Below are 14,284 nucleotides of genomic sequence, written 5' to 3' on the forward strand. Positions count from 1 at the left end.
CCAGAAGTTCCAGGCTGCAGTGGGGAGCATTGATTTCCCACCGTGGCAGATTCAGACATGCAGAGAATAACCCCTTCCTGGATCAGGGACTCAAAAGCTCTTGGATACAGAGACTGGCTTGACTTGCCCAGTTTTCAGAGAGTGTGGGTGAAATGTCTGCAGCGAACGGAGTGAGGCACAGCTTTATTGCAGGATCTGTTTATTCACTGTGTTAGGAGCACCAGGGAGGTCAAAACACAAATAGATGTGACTGATTTATGTTTGCTACAGAATGTACAGAGACTGAATTGCTGCAATAAGACACAGGGATGGGCAAAGAGCAAATGTGAGATTTTTTATTGTCTACAGTGCTGCTGTGGCAATGGTTTGAACAGAAGTTTTTCCTCTGGATGCAGCAGTTCTCTGACTGTGTACCCTGAATGAAAATAATATTTGAAGAGCTCAAAAAAACAGTGAGGACCTGAGTTTTAGATGCAGATACAATATTTTAAGAATGGGTCTAGAACAAGCCCTTGGTTTTAAAGGAGGCAGTGATTAAGCCAGACCAGATTTCTGTGGTGTGCTAATCACCTTGAGCCAGATAAGTTCAAAAAAGGAAATTTAAAAAAAGGAAAAAAAACCCCAAAACCCAAAACAAACAAACAAAAAGAAAACAATTCAAAGGACATCTCCCAGAAAATAAACACAACCAAGTAAATAAACCCCACAAACATTTTGGTGTAAAGACATCATGTGTTTGCAGACAAAGCATCAGAGCATCAGACCAGCACTGCCATACCTGGTTTACCTGAACAGGACAGTGTTAATGCTGTTCCTGATGAAGAAAACTGGTTTCTGGAGCCACAAAAAATAAACCTTTCAGAAATTAGAGACAAAGTGAAATATTCAAGGCAAAAAAAAAAAAAAAAATCTCATAATTTGAAAGCAATTAATCATGGCTCGTTTAAGAGTATGGGTTTGTTCATTAGCTGCTTGTGGGTTTGTCTGACTGCTGTGCAGGGATTGATCATGACCTGCTTGTGCTCCTCACCTGGCAGGATCCTTTGTGCAGGGTTTTATTGGGAAGGGGTTTCTGTGGCAGAGGTGACAGGCAGTGTCTGCTGACAAGGATTACAGTAATTGTTATCTGTAATGTCAAAGCCACTTAGTGCAGACTTGTTGGGTGAGGAAATTTCCATTCTGTTCTTCATGGCAGAAAGAAAATCATTGTTGTGTTTTAGAGCATGACAGGATTTTATCCCAGTATCAGTTATCTGTGCAGAAATCTTCTCTTGGGTGCCACTTGAGTGAGCTTACTTTGTTTCTAAATTGTATTACCAGTGTGCTTAGTTTGGGGAAATAAATGAAACAATGCAGCACATTGCTCCACCATGCTCAGTTTTAATTTTGACTGGAGTGTTCTGTGTATCTGTGGCCACAAACAAACTGGAAGCAGTTTATTGTGATTAAGTTACCCACAGTAACTCAGCTGTCTCAAAACAACATCGGCTTGACAGATTTGACAAGCCTGGGATTTTGACTTCTCCAGATCTATTCTGGAGGGAGCTGAAAATGAGAATCATCAGGCCTCATTTCTGAAGACAAATCACAGTGGAACTGGTGTGTTCTTGTTAGAACTGGTAAATGTGGGCTGAGGTCTGGACATGATTGGGAAAGCCAGACTAATACTTCAGATTAGATTCTCTTTTGCTCTGAATACCTCACTCTGGGAAATTTTCTTGAAAGGAATAATGTTCCTTGAAATGGAGATTAATGTCTGATATTTATCTGGACTTAGGGGTTTTCACTCTAAATATTAAAGGAGATTTTCTGTGAGGAAAATTATACAAAGACCAGAAAAATCTATTTCTAATCCTGGTTTGTCCAGGCTGCTTAGGAACCATTTTCTCCATAGCTCTGATTTACTGGAGTTTAGGGCTGGAAAATACCGTGGTGCTAAAGCAACAGATCATACTGGTTTCAAAATAACTATCCTGTATTTGATGTTATCTAAATAATAATGATTGTGAGCACAATCTGTCATCTTCTTGTCACTTGGACTCTTCTAGAAACTCCAAGATTAGCACAGGGCACCAGCTCTGGCTCTGTCACAAGTGACAGTTCCCTGGTGTGCTTCATTTACTTCTGTTGTATTTGATTTGCTTCTAAAGCTTCTAAAGCATAAACTACAAATTTGTTGACTGATTTCCATGACCCCCTGAACCCCAACTCTCTCCCCACAAGGAGAATTGTTGAATTTCAACCTAGATAAAATAATTTTATTATGTTTCTTTTCCTTCCAACCTGTTTAATTTAAGTTTTAATTTAAGACACATTAAGAAGAGATGTTTGTAGATATCCACTGAAGAAATATTTTCTTTGTAGTGCCAGTGCAATGGGAAATATTGGTATTACTGAATATCTGTTTATTTTTTTCCTTGGGTTTAAGTATCCCATTATTAACCCCACGGCTTTCAGTCCTTCCAGTCTGGATTTGCAAATAAATGCATTTCCAAGGTCTTGGAAGAGATAAGATGCATAATTTCTTGGAACTTGTGATAATGTCTATCACTTACCTTTGCTGATAAAGGAGAATAAAGGACAGGCTTCCATGATATTCATTGATGGTTATCTGGCCTGTGATTTACTCTGAGATCTTGCCATTACACTCAGCTCTTCATTGCAACTGTTCCTGTAATTTACCTTTGCACCCTCCTTTATGTAAGTATGAACATATATTTATATGTGTGCACATAAATACACACAACCCTTCCTATTTGTTCATTGTTACAGATAATTGTTATAATATTGGCTTTTTGCAAATATTAAAATGAATGTTATATGTATAAGGTTAGAAAACTTTGTTGTATTAATTCTTCTCTTTCTGTTATTGATGAAACTTAGAAATAGTGGTATAATGCATATATGTTGAGCTATGGCATAGTATTAAAGCAAAAACTACTTTGGTTTGTATAACCCAAAGACTGAAAAAGATGGTTAGAGACCCCCCTGCATTCTTAGATTATTTTATCCAGATGAGGACAGCAGTCCTCCAAGTCCTCCAGGGAAAAAGTTTAGTGCACCTCTGTTATCAGAGACTGTGAGACTGAATGGAGGCAAGAAGATGGATTTATTGGGAAGGGGGTGAGTTAAAACTAAACAAAGAAACACCTAAAACTTAAGAGGAATGTCTGAATTATGTGTAAGAATTTATGGATATGTAGTAGGGTTCTGTTTTTAAGGGACAATCCTTTGTTAGTGAGGTGTGCTCTCTTGGCTGAATGCAGAGACACCTGGCTGTATCTGTATATTTTACTTTATTTTATCTCCTAATTGTCTTTCTATTAAACTTTTAAATTCTATATAAAAATATGTGAGCCTTGTTTTTCACATTCATGAAAAATGTATAAAATAAGTGCATGGTCAAAATGCTGTCTGGTCACAAGGAAGAAATGAATCAAATGACAGGATTACACATCTAAGCTTGGATAGATAACTAAGCAGGGCTCTTAGAAAAGGGGTTGTCTCATCTGGAGGCCTGAAGATGTTTCTCCTGATGGATATCACTGGACTAAGAAGCTGCCATGTGCCAAAGTGAATTTTCTAAGCATAGAATGAACAATTTCTAGCGAACATTTTGTTTGAGGCTGTGGTTAAAACTGTTGATAGGCTGGTATTCTCTTTTTTTTTCCACTGAGAAGAAAACATCTGTAGAAGTGCTCTAATTTCTTGTGGTGGTTTCTCTAATTTCTATACAAATGTTTTTAACCTTAATCTATTTGCCAGTGATGCAGCTTCAGTGAGAGGTCTGAGGGCTGTCTGTTTACCCCATGCTACATGGAGCAGCAGATTTATATGTGCTTGTCATTTTTCCCTTTATTTTCCTTCTCCAAACATAAAAGAAAACACTTTTGGGAAAGAAGACATCTTCCTTTGTCAGAAGCTTTGGTAATTAACACAAATTAGCAAAGCCAGGCACTCCTTGTTTGATAAGAATGATAAGAATTGATAAGAATAAGAATTTATATGCAGGATGTTTGTTCTGTCAGGAAAAACTTCCTGGCTGTTTGTGGCGTTCCTGCTGTGGCCAGGTGAGGCAGAGGAAGGTAATTCCTTTAGCTGGGAGATTGGCTGGTTTATTTCCCAGCACTTAATGTAGGCTGCCCATGGAGTGGGGAGTGCTGCTCAGCTAACCCTCCAGAGGGAACAGAGATAAAAAAAGGGAGAAAAATACAGTGAGGGAGAGGAAAAAGGAGTTTTTCCTTTGCTGTGCTGGTCAGAAGTTACCCAGGAGCAGACAAGTCATGCCCTTGTGCCATTTAGTACCTGTTTGGGGATCTAAAGCTGCACAGGATCTTTTTTATGTTTCAGGTGTGTATGAGCTGTTCCTCCACCCCCCACCTATTATTTTATTTTATGTTGATTCTCTTTGAGTTTTTAATGGGTTCTGTCCTCGCTGGCTTTGCTGTGTGACTGACACCAGCCTGGCTTTGTGACCTTCCCTCCCAGGCTGGGCTTTTTGGGAAGGCAGGACAGAAAATTGTAGGCTAATTGACTGGCCCATGCCTGTGGGTGGTCCTGTTTTATCCCTTTTTGTCCTTTAAAAAGCTGCCCTTGTGTGAGTTGGAAAAAGCTACACCTTGTGCAATTCACTGCCAGTGCAGCTGTTGAATTAAAAAAAATATATTTAATTATATGACTGAATGGAAGGAAAAATCCAGATGCTTCCTGAATGATCAGTAGAGGATGAACCTGAGGAAGAAGAGAGCTGAGCCAGGCTGAACTTTGAAATAGAAGAAGATTTAAGTTAGGAGTTCAGACATTATCACAAGAATAATGCTTTATTATTAATTATCAAAAAAATAATGCTTTGTCCTGGATTTTTGTGTTATCAAATGTCACACCTGCCCTGAATGCTATGGAGGGATTTTTGAAGCTCAGGTGCTGTTCTCAAATGGGATGCCCTCATTTTCAGCCTGGGAAGGAGCAAGTGATTTCCCTGTGCAGGAACAACTTTCTGCCTCTCTGCTTTCCTGAACATATTCCCCAAGTGCTCAGGAGCTCCTGAAAATTCTCCTGCAAAGTCAGATTTATTTCATTTCGGCAGTAGGTGTTCTGACAATTTTACATTGCTTTTTTTATCATAATTTCTGTATTTTACTGTCTGCACATTTTATTACTTTCATCCTGATAAACCCATCTAATTTAACAACTATTAATCTGAGCATTTTGAAATCACTGTGGGTATTTCCCATTTGCTATTGAACACTTCAGGAATCATCAATGTGACACGATGTAAATGTATAAATGAAATATTACCTTCCACATAAAATGTACATAGATTTTTTTGCCTTGGTTATTTTACAGTCTGTTCTCTGTGGTCATTTTTGAATCATCAATGTCTTTATCCTTGCCTCTTGAATATAAAAAATTATACTAATTATTGAACAGTCTTTGTAAATTAAGCCAAATGAGGACTTAATGATTTCTCAGATTCAAGACTTCATCCATCTAATATTTCATACACATATTTTAAATGCTCTTCATTTAGTTGAAATATCCTGAGAATGGCCATAAATTAATGTAGTTTTTCTTCCTGTATTCCACCTGTAATGGGAACAGAAAAAAAATAAATTATAGTGTTTTTTCTCCTTCTTTAGAAAAGAATAGGTATTCCCCCCAACCCTGCTTCCAAAGATGATACATCCTCTTTTTATTCCTAAATTCCTTCAAAACTTTGTTGCCCCCCTGGCTGCACGTTTTTCTTGTTGACTCATCTTTTGGCACACAGGGAGCCAGGACAAGGAAGAAAGGATGCAAAGACATCAAAGTCCAACTTTCTGAAATTAAATCCTGCAGGTCAAATTAGAAACACATCTGTCAAGGTATTCTTATCACATATCGAACAGCTAATTTAAATACCATTATAAAAAGCTAATTAAGCATAATCTGCAAAAACCTGAAGTATGAAACTGAAGAACTAAAATTAATAGTGCAAGAATGAGATTCATTCTATTTTAAACTAATGGTTTTTATATGATATCTTCTATTAAAGCATAGATTCATTGGGGGACTGCAGGACAGTAAATTTTTACCAGAATTTAATTTTGTTTAATTGAGACCAGAGTTCTATAATAACACTTATCACAGAATACTCAAATTAGGTTAATTATGCATGTGAATTTTTTGTTCATAAATCATTCTTAAAAATAGACCTGGGACTCAAGGTGGGTAACACACTACATTACTGCTAATGTGGTTTAGAGTGCTGGTTTCATTTGGATGCAGCAGAAACTGATGGTGCTGCTCATTATAGATTTGTGAAGACCATAAAGTCAGGAGAGGAAGAAACTTGAGATTTGATGAGATGTCCCAGGACTCAGCAGGGCAGGTTGTCCTGGATGACTCTGGACCAAACCCAAAATGCAGGAATTTAGGTATCCCTCAGAAATAACGTCTGGAACGTGATCTGACTGTTCTTCACAGCAAAGGCACAGAACCTTTGTAGGAAAACCATTATCAATCATTTGGTTTCAGCTTTGCAAACCATTTCCAAGAGTGTGGGAATGTCCTTCAGCAAGTGGATGACAAAAGGGGACCCTTTTGAGCTGCAGGTGTCCCCCAGAGGGACAGAGATGTTCCATTATTGGTCCACGTTGCCTTTGGGAAATCCAACCACCCAAACACTATTTTATTGGAAGGTGTTTCTTTTCCTCAGTGACACAGAATGTACTTCATTCTCCACTGGAAAGGTGTGCAGACATCCTCCTCCTCTCTTCTAAAAGCAAATAACCTTGTTTAAAACTCAGTGCAGATGCTGAGTGATTGCAGAGCACTTATCTGCCACATTATTTACAAATCTCAAGAACAGAAAGCTAGAAAATGATTAGTTAAAGGACATCATAAATCTTCACACAGCCCACACAGTGAGTGTGCTGTCTCTAACCCAGTCCTTGCAGCTGGGCAGAACATTTTTCATGTGACCCACAAAAGGAGTATTTAAATGGATTTTACATTCTCTCAGTAGGGAAGAGTCACCAGTTGTACCCAGAGAATAGCCTGGGGTGTGTTCAGAGCACCCCACATTGCAGCCTGCAGCCTCAGGGGCTGCTCCAGAAGAAAAGGAACTGCTGATACCCTGGTCAAGCAGCAGCTTTGACAGATCCTGAGGGTCTGGGGGAGGGCTGGGCCATGAGCAAGCTGGCAGTGTTTCACCAGAGAATAAACTCATCCTGATAAACAAGTCAGGAAGATTGAGAGAAAGGGGTAATAAAGCCAATTTAATGACCTGTAGTTGGAGCAAGAGACCTGATATATACTTCTGATTGAACATAAAGGAATATTTATTTCCTCACAGAACCTTCTGTGGCCCAAAGTTGTAGAGGTGAGGTGTGGTGTTTGTCAGAATGATTTCTGCAGTACAGAATATTCTTTCCATGGGTAGCATTAAAGCAGGTGCCTCTGGATTGGGATCCAGCAGTAATTTTGGGGTAATTTTGTCAGATATGGCACCTTCTGAGAAATCTCCAAGGTCCATTCAAATTCTAATAGAAGGAGCTCTGTGGATCCCCAGACAGTAAATCTGGTATCTCACTTATTCATCTCTCTATTGATTTATCTGTCTTGTTTATCTAATCAGCTTTATCACCTGCATCTTTTAAAATCTAGTTTTATTTAATCCACCTATGTTTTTTTCTAACAATCCTACTGCTGTGTTATTTTAGTGGGGAAGCTAGAATCAATAAATGAAATGACAAAAAGGAAGAAAAATAGATTTTTTAATATTATCTTATTTATTTTTCATTTCACAAGTTTTCATTTTATTCTTTGTCTTCTACATTTCTCTATTCTTAGAACAGTAGGGACAACTTGTTGATTTTTAATCTTTTTTTTCCTTCTACATAAATCTGCTAATAAATGCTTGCACTTAATGAGACAATTTGTACTTTGTACTTAATGAGACAATTGCCAACACCCAGCAGAGGCCTGATTTGTCTGTGCTTTGTGGTAACTCCATTAACTGCAGCGATTTTGCAACACCCCATTAGAAATTATGGCTCTAAGTGGAACATGCTTTTGGGGATGCTCAGAGAATAAAGATTTGCCTGGGATAGACAACAAACAGAGCACACGTGGATAAAAACATGCACAGAGACAAATCAATGCTTTCAAGGAGGGGTAAATGGACACAGTACAATAAAGAGGGAAAAACAGGATGGGTGCTGCTGTGACTGCATAGGATGGGTTCCTGTGCTGGTGGGTGAGCCCATGGGAATACAGGGAATACCAGTTCAGGATGGGAAGCCACAGCAGTGGGAACTTGTGCCCCATTCACAGAATCACAGAATGAATGAGGCTGGAAAAGACCTTTGGAATCTTCCAGTCCAGCCTGTGACCCAACACCACGCTGTCACCCAGCCCATGGCACTGAGTGCCACATCCAGTCTGTCCTTAAACACCTCCAGGGATGGTGACATCTCCCTGGGCAGCCCATTCCAATGCCCAACCACTCATTCTGTGAAGAATTTCTTCCTAATGTTGAAGCTGAACCTGAATTGTGCTGTGGCACAAGCGTGGCCACTCTCAGTTAATTCTGAATAAGGTGATTTTCTGTACTGCTTTGGTTCTCAAATGACCTGAAGCAGTGAAGTGCAGGTGGGCAGCTCTGCTGGAGCAAGGCTGAAATTTGGAGATGGGATTGTCAGTGTTTAGATACACTTGACTAGATACACTTGGCTGTGTTTAGCTCCACCAGAAACACAAGTTTGTACCTAGTGTTCACTAGACACACTGTCAGTGTTTAGATACACTTCACTACACTTGGCTAAGAGCAGGTGAGATTGACTCTCCTGCCATCTGAATTCCTAGAGAGCTTGTTCTGCTCCTGCCCAGCTGTTATTGTTGCTGTTATTTCCTGAACTGGTTCATTTGGAATCTGTGCCTACACACCCTGCACACACCTCCAGACTCCAAGGAAGAGCTGCTCATGATGTAAATGATGTTTACTCCACTCAAAGACTCTTCAATTTATCCAGCAATGGCATAATGTGATCCAGTCTCTGAAAATGAGAGCTAAAAGCTTTCAAACTGAAACTAAAAGGCCAGCTTTTCAACAGTGGGGGTAATTAATCATTGGAATAGTTTATAGTTTTTATATTGTAATTTCTGTTTTCAGGGAGCTGTTTGAAAAAGATGAGTAATTCTCACTTAAAATACAGGAATGTCTCAGCAGTAAAACTCCTGTGTAGTAGAGGATCTCTTCCAGCTACCTAAGGAACAGCAGGTGCATATTCCACTTGAGCTGCCATCCTCAGGGCTTTGTGCAGGGTGCACACAGAATTGTAAATGCCCTGTGCCAGGCCAGAGGATGGACCACATTCTGCTCTTTGTCCCTTTTTGGTTTTTTGCAAACAAATGGCAGGTCCTTTGCAGGTACTGACAACATGTGCAGTTGCATTTTCATCCTTCAAAACCCTATCTCAGGACTTTGGTGCAGAATCCCTGAAACCCTGCTCTTTGTTAAAGCTTTTGTTATGGGAGACAAGGAGGTGTGTGCTCCTCTTGGCTTTTGCCATCAATGATTTATGTTTGTGTTTATTGAAAAACTACACTAATATGGATTAAAAGATGTAGAATAAAAGATGAATCCAGCACCAAAAGTTTTCTGCCTTCCTAATGCCACTTCAGAACTGACACATTATTGTATTATATTTACTTAAGAAACAGATCACTGTTTTTTCTCACCTTTCCTCACCCAAATCTTTCTATTTTCCATTTATTCTCTCCTCCTGTAGCACGATGCTGGCTGTTTGTCTGGTGCAAGGCTTCACTCCTGAAATAATACACTATTCATTGCTGGAAACCTGATAATGGGTAAAAGATCAGCTCTGGCTGAAAGTGGGTTTGTCCTTGGAGGGTTCAGCTGTTTTCTAATGAATGTGTTTTATGTTATTTTGCAAAAAGAGGGGAAATTAATTTGGAGAAAAATATTCCTTGGATATTGCTGATGTGTTTTCTGGAGGACATAAACTCTGGAACAATGCTGACAATGAAAGCAGAATCTCCAAATATTCTGTGCAGCTGCTGTTCTCTTCCTCCCCACCACCCTTTGCTGTCATTCACATTGGAAATCCCTATTCAGCCTTCTCTGAACACTGCCCATGTCTCACACAGGTTTTTTACTCTTACTTTTTCAGTAACCTTCTCACCATTCACTTTTTATTTTTGATCTGGTTTCCACACTGTTCCTAATATTTGGAGAGTAAACATAATTACACCTAAATTTGGTGAGGCTTTCTGCCTCACAATACTTTCCATTTACTTTCCATTTGTGTTTTGTGTCTGCAGAGAGAAACTAGATTTTATCTTCTTAGGATCAGCCTTTGGGTAGTTCATATGTGTTCATTGAATGCAAAATTCTGGTGTTCTATAGAAAGCAGTGAATAATATTTATTAATTTGCTTACATTGTGCAACTCATTTCATGTCCAAATCTCAGGAGGGGCAGCCTCAGTGAAGCCAAAATTCTGCTGCCCTCAGGAGCAGGAAAATCAAATCCCACTGCATCTAAACCCAGGCTGGGACTGAGCTTTTGTTACCAGCTTCTTCTGGTTTTAACTGGTGGTGAAAGGATCTTTTTGAACACATCTAGATGTGAACAGTATCAGTCCAGAAGACTCAGGAGAAAGTTTTCCATTTAGAAGTAGATGCAAGTAATGCAAGAGTAATGAGATCAATTTGTTCTGGTCTTTCACTGACTTTCTGATTACTTTTAGCTCTGGCCAGAATCCAGCATGGATAATTAAATTCTTCCTACCTAATTCCCCTAGTAGTTTCAGTTGCATATGGCATTCTTTGGCTTCTGTTGTTTTTTTTGTTTGTTGGTAACTACTAAACTGTTCTATATTTCACCCCAGAATTGGCTGCATTTCAAAAGCTCATGAAGTGTTTCACTTTTTTTATTGTTTCTAAGGCACCTTGAGACTACTGTGGATTAAAGGTCCCACCTGAATTGAAGAATATATTACTCAATTCCCTGACATAATTCATAACTCATAGGTTTTAGAATCTTACTAAATATCTCTACATAGGATTAGTGGGGCTGGAAGAGAGCTCTGGAGACCAAACAGTCCTTGCTTGGAGCAGGGTCAGCTGTGGTAGGATGCTCAGGATCATGCTGGGTTTTGCATATTTCCAAGAATGGAGATTTCATACTCTCTGTCATCCTCCTGTTGCAGGGTTTGACCCCTTGTGAGCACTTGTTAGATGTCTGGCAGGACACAGAAAGTGTTTTGGATCTGCAGGCAGTTTTCATCTTTAGTCTTGTATGCTCTGTTCCACAGCTGTTCCTGTGGTCTCACTCCCAATCCATGGCATTCCCTTCTCCAGGAAAGCTGTTTCTGTAGCCCAGTGGTGATTGTTAAAACAGTGCTGTCATTGATACTCACAGATTTAATCATTTTATTTAGTTCACTAGGCCACTGATCTAGAAGGAAATTTCCAATGGACAGATCCTGTAATTATTTTGGAAAGACCAGTTCACAGAATCACAGAATGACCAGGTTGGAAGAGACCCTCAAGGTCATTGAGTCCAGCCCAGCCCTAACACCTCAACTGGACCAGGGCATCGAGTGCCACATCCAGTCTTTGTTTAAACACATCCAGAGATGGTGACTGTGATCAAGACCTGGAATCTTCACCTGGTTTCACTTTATTAAGTGCATCAAGTATGTGTGAGTGACAATCATAAGTCTGCTTGTATTAAGGTCCAGCCAAGCTCAGGTCCTCACCTTGGTGGCATTGGAACAAATGTAGAGCAGGACCTGAGGGATCAGCAGTCTTCTCCAAACGTTTGCAATGGGAACTGAGGCGTAGTGGGATCTTACTTCAAACATTGCACAGAGCTGTAAGACAAAGTATTGTTTAACTGAGTTCACAAACTAAAAAACACTGTGTTTTTTGTCAGTTTATAGCCAATGTTTGGACGTTCATTGGGAGTGGAGAAACTCATTAACATTCCACAAGAGAAGAAACACAAAATTTAGCACTGCAATGTAATACTTCAACACCATCATAGAATCATAGAATAAAATCATAGGAAGGGTTGGGTTGGAAGGGACCTTACAACCATCCAGTTCTAACCATGGACAGGCACAACTCCCACTAAATCAGGTTGCTCAGAGCCCCATCCAGCCTGGCCCTGTCAAAGGAGAACACTCTGACTATACTAAAGCGTTGAGACTTTGCAAAAAGTAAATTCTCTTTCTTGTTTTAAAATCTCAGATGGTCTCAGAATTGGGTAAAACCCACCTCTTTTACCCTAGCAGTGTTCTGAGTTTTTGAATGCCATCTCAATGTGAGGTATGAATTTTCCTCTCCAGAGGTGTTGTGTTGCACTAAGATGTTTACCCTAAATGTTTTGTCCCTGTGTTCCCCTCCTGGTTTTGTGATGTTGGTTTCTTCCTCTTGCCCCACCCCTTTGGTCTCATCCCATTGGTTGTAATTCTACTCTCCCCGCCCCCTTTCCCCAGAATAAACGTTCTGTCACTTGCTGATTGGTCCCTTTTTCCCTGGAAAGTTCCATGAATAAACTGAGGGTGTGTGGTTCTGGAAAGAAAGAGCCTCCTTTGTCTTCTGTCCATGCCATACCCCTCCCACCCCGGTGGGCTGGAGCCAGTGGGAGGATTTGGAGCTAAGGGATTACAGCAGAGGTACAAAGTCCTTAAAGCCCCATGTGCACCACACTTTGTACCCTCCAGAAAATAAAAACAAACTTCCTGGCTGTTTGGCTAGGACAGGTGGTAACCAAAGCACTTCACCTGCCTTGCCAAGCTCATGTCATTGTGTGAGTGGTAATGGCTGGAGAAAGCAGTCCCTGTCCTTGGACACTCCCCTTTCCCAGGGAATGTTCCCCATTGTCAGGCTGCCTTTGTCTCCTGCCTGGAGCTTGGAGATTTAGGCTGCTTTCTTAATAGCTTTGCTGTAATCCACACTTGTCATTGTGATGTGTCATTGTCACTGGAAGGCAGGTATTAAATATTAATAAACCTACTATTTAGCTTGGGTTTGCAGGGTAGGAAAGATTGAGACCCTTATTTACCAAGGCATTTAAAAGTGTGTTAAAAGTCCTATTAAAATCAGTTCAACTACTCACATGCATAGAGATAAGTCTTTATCTACACTGAGACCAGTACTCAGTGCTCGACAGAATATAAACCTAAATATATTGTCTCTGTTATTTCCACATGCTCTAGACTTGCACATCAAATAAATCAGTTATCCTTACAAGACTGCAGATTGTAATAAAGTATTTAGTATCAAAAAGTGTAAACTTTTTTATCTTATACAAGCATCCTGAAAACTTAAAGTTATAAGATAACTAAAAAATAATTTATGTTGCTTGCATATGGCATAAAGTGCCTGTTGTCTGTGGGTTTGAATTTCTACATCTTTTACTGACAAAATACAACATGTATTTGGATCTGGAAAATGTTATTTTATCCCCTTTCCAGCCAAGAAGAAAAACAAAAAACCAACTCAGACAATAACAATACAATTTAACAAGACAATTCAAAGAAAAAGTAGATATTGCTGCAGAAGTGCTCAGTTATTCTGTAAAGTGACATTGTGCTTTTCCCATGCAACAGTAAATTCATCAGTCATTAAGAATTACACAAGTACCTGTTCATTCTTCCCTTTAAAAAATAAATGCATTGCAGGCCAAGAGAAATAAATGTGAGCCAGGATTTGCTGGAACTCTCCCCCACCTGCTGGTGTGAAGGATTTACAGGAGCCCCTCGCTCAGGTGGAGATCTCACTGATTCTGTTCCAAGGCTGGAGCCATCAACAAGGCAGGCACTTGGACGTGAGGCAAACACAGCCCACAGGTCTGCACCTGCACTGGGAAATTCAGAAAGTCCCATGAAATGTCCCAGAACAGCTGCCTGAGCAGATAATTCAAATCCCATAAATTGTGCAGCAGGAAGCAGGGAAGAAGATGAACTATTGCTGATGTGGTTTAAGCTGCTGCTTCATTTCCTTCTGTGTAGCACTGCTTTGGGTTTTGATTTCTATTCATTTTATTTGCTTATACTTTTGAATACAATCCTTCAGGGTAATTTTATTATGAAACAGCAGTGCAGTGAATCAAGTTAAATCCCACACAGCCCCTGATTTGGGTTCTGAACCAAATTTTCCCAAAGATTGTCATCTTAGGGTGCCACTTCAGGGAGATCATTAATTTAAACATTAGATTTGTCCTTGAACACTGATGCTAGAGTTTCCTAGAAAGTGTTACAAAAAGTCTG

The sequence above is a fragment of the Cyanistes caeruleus genome, chromosome 19, assembly GCF_971803275.1.
Source record: "Cyanistes caeruleus chromosome 19, bCyaCae1.hap1.1, whole genome shotgun sequence".
In the NCBI taxonomy this organism is placed as follows: Eukaryota; Metazoa; Chordata; class Aves; order Passeriformes; family Paridae; genus Cyanistes; species Cyanistes caeruleus.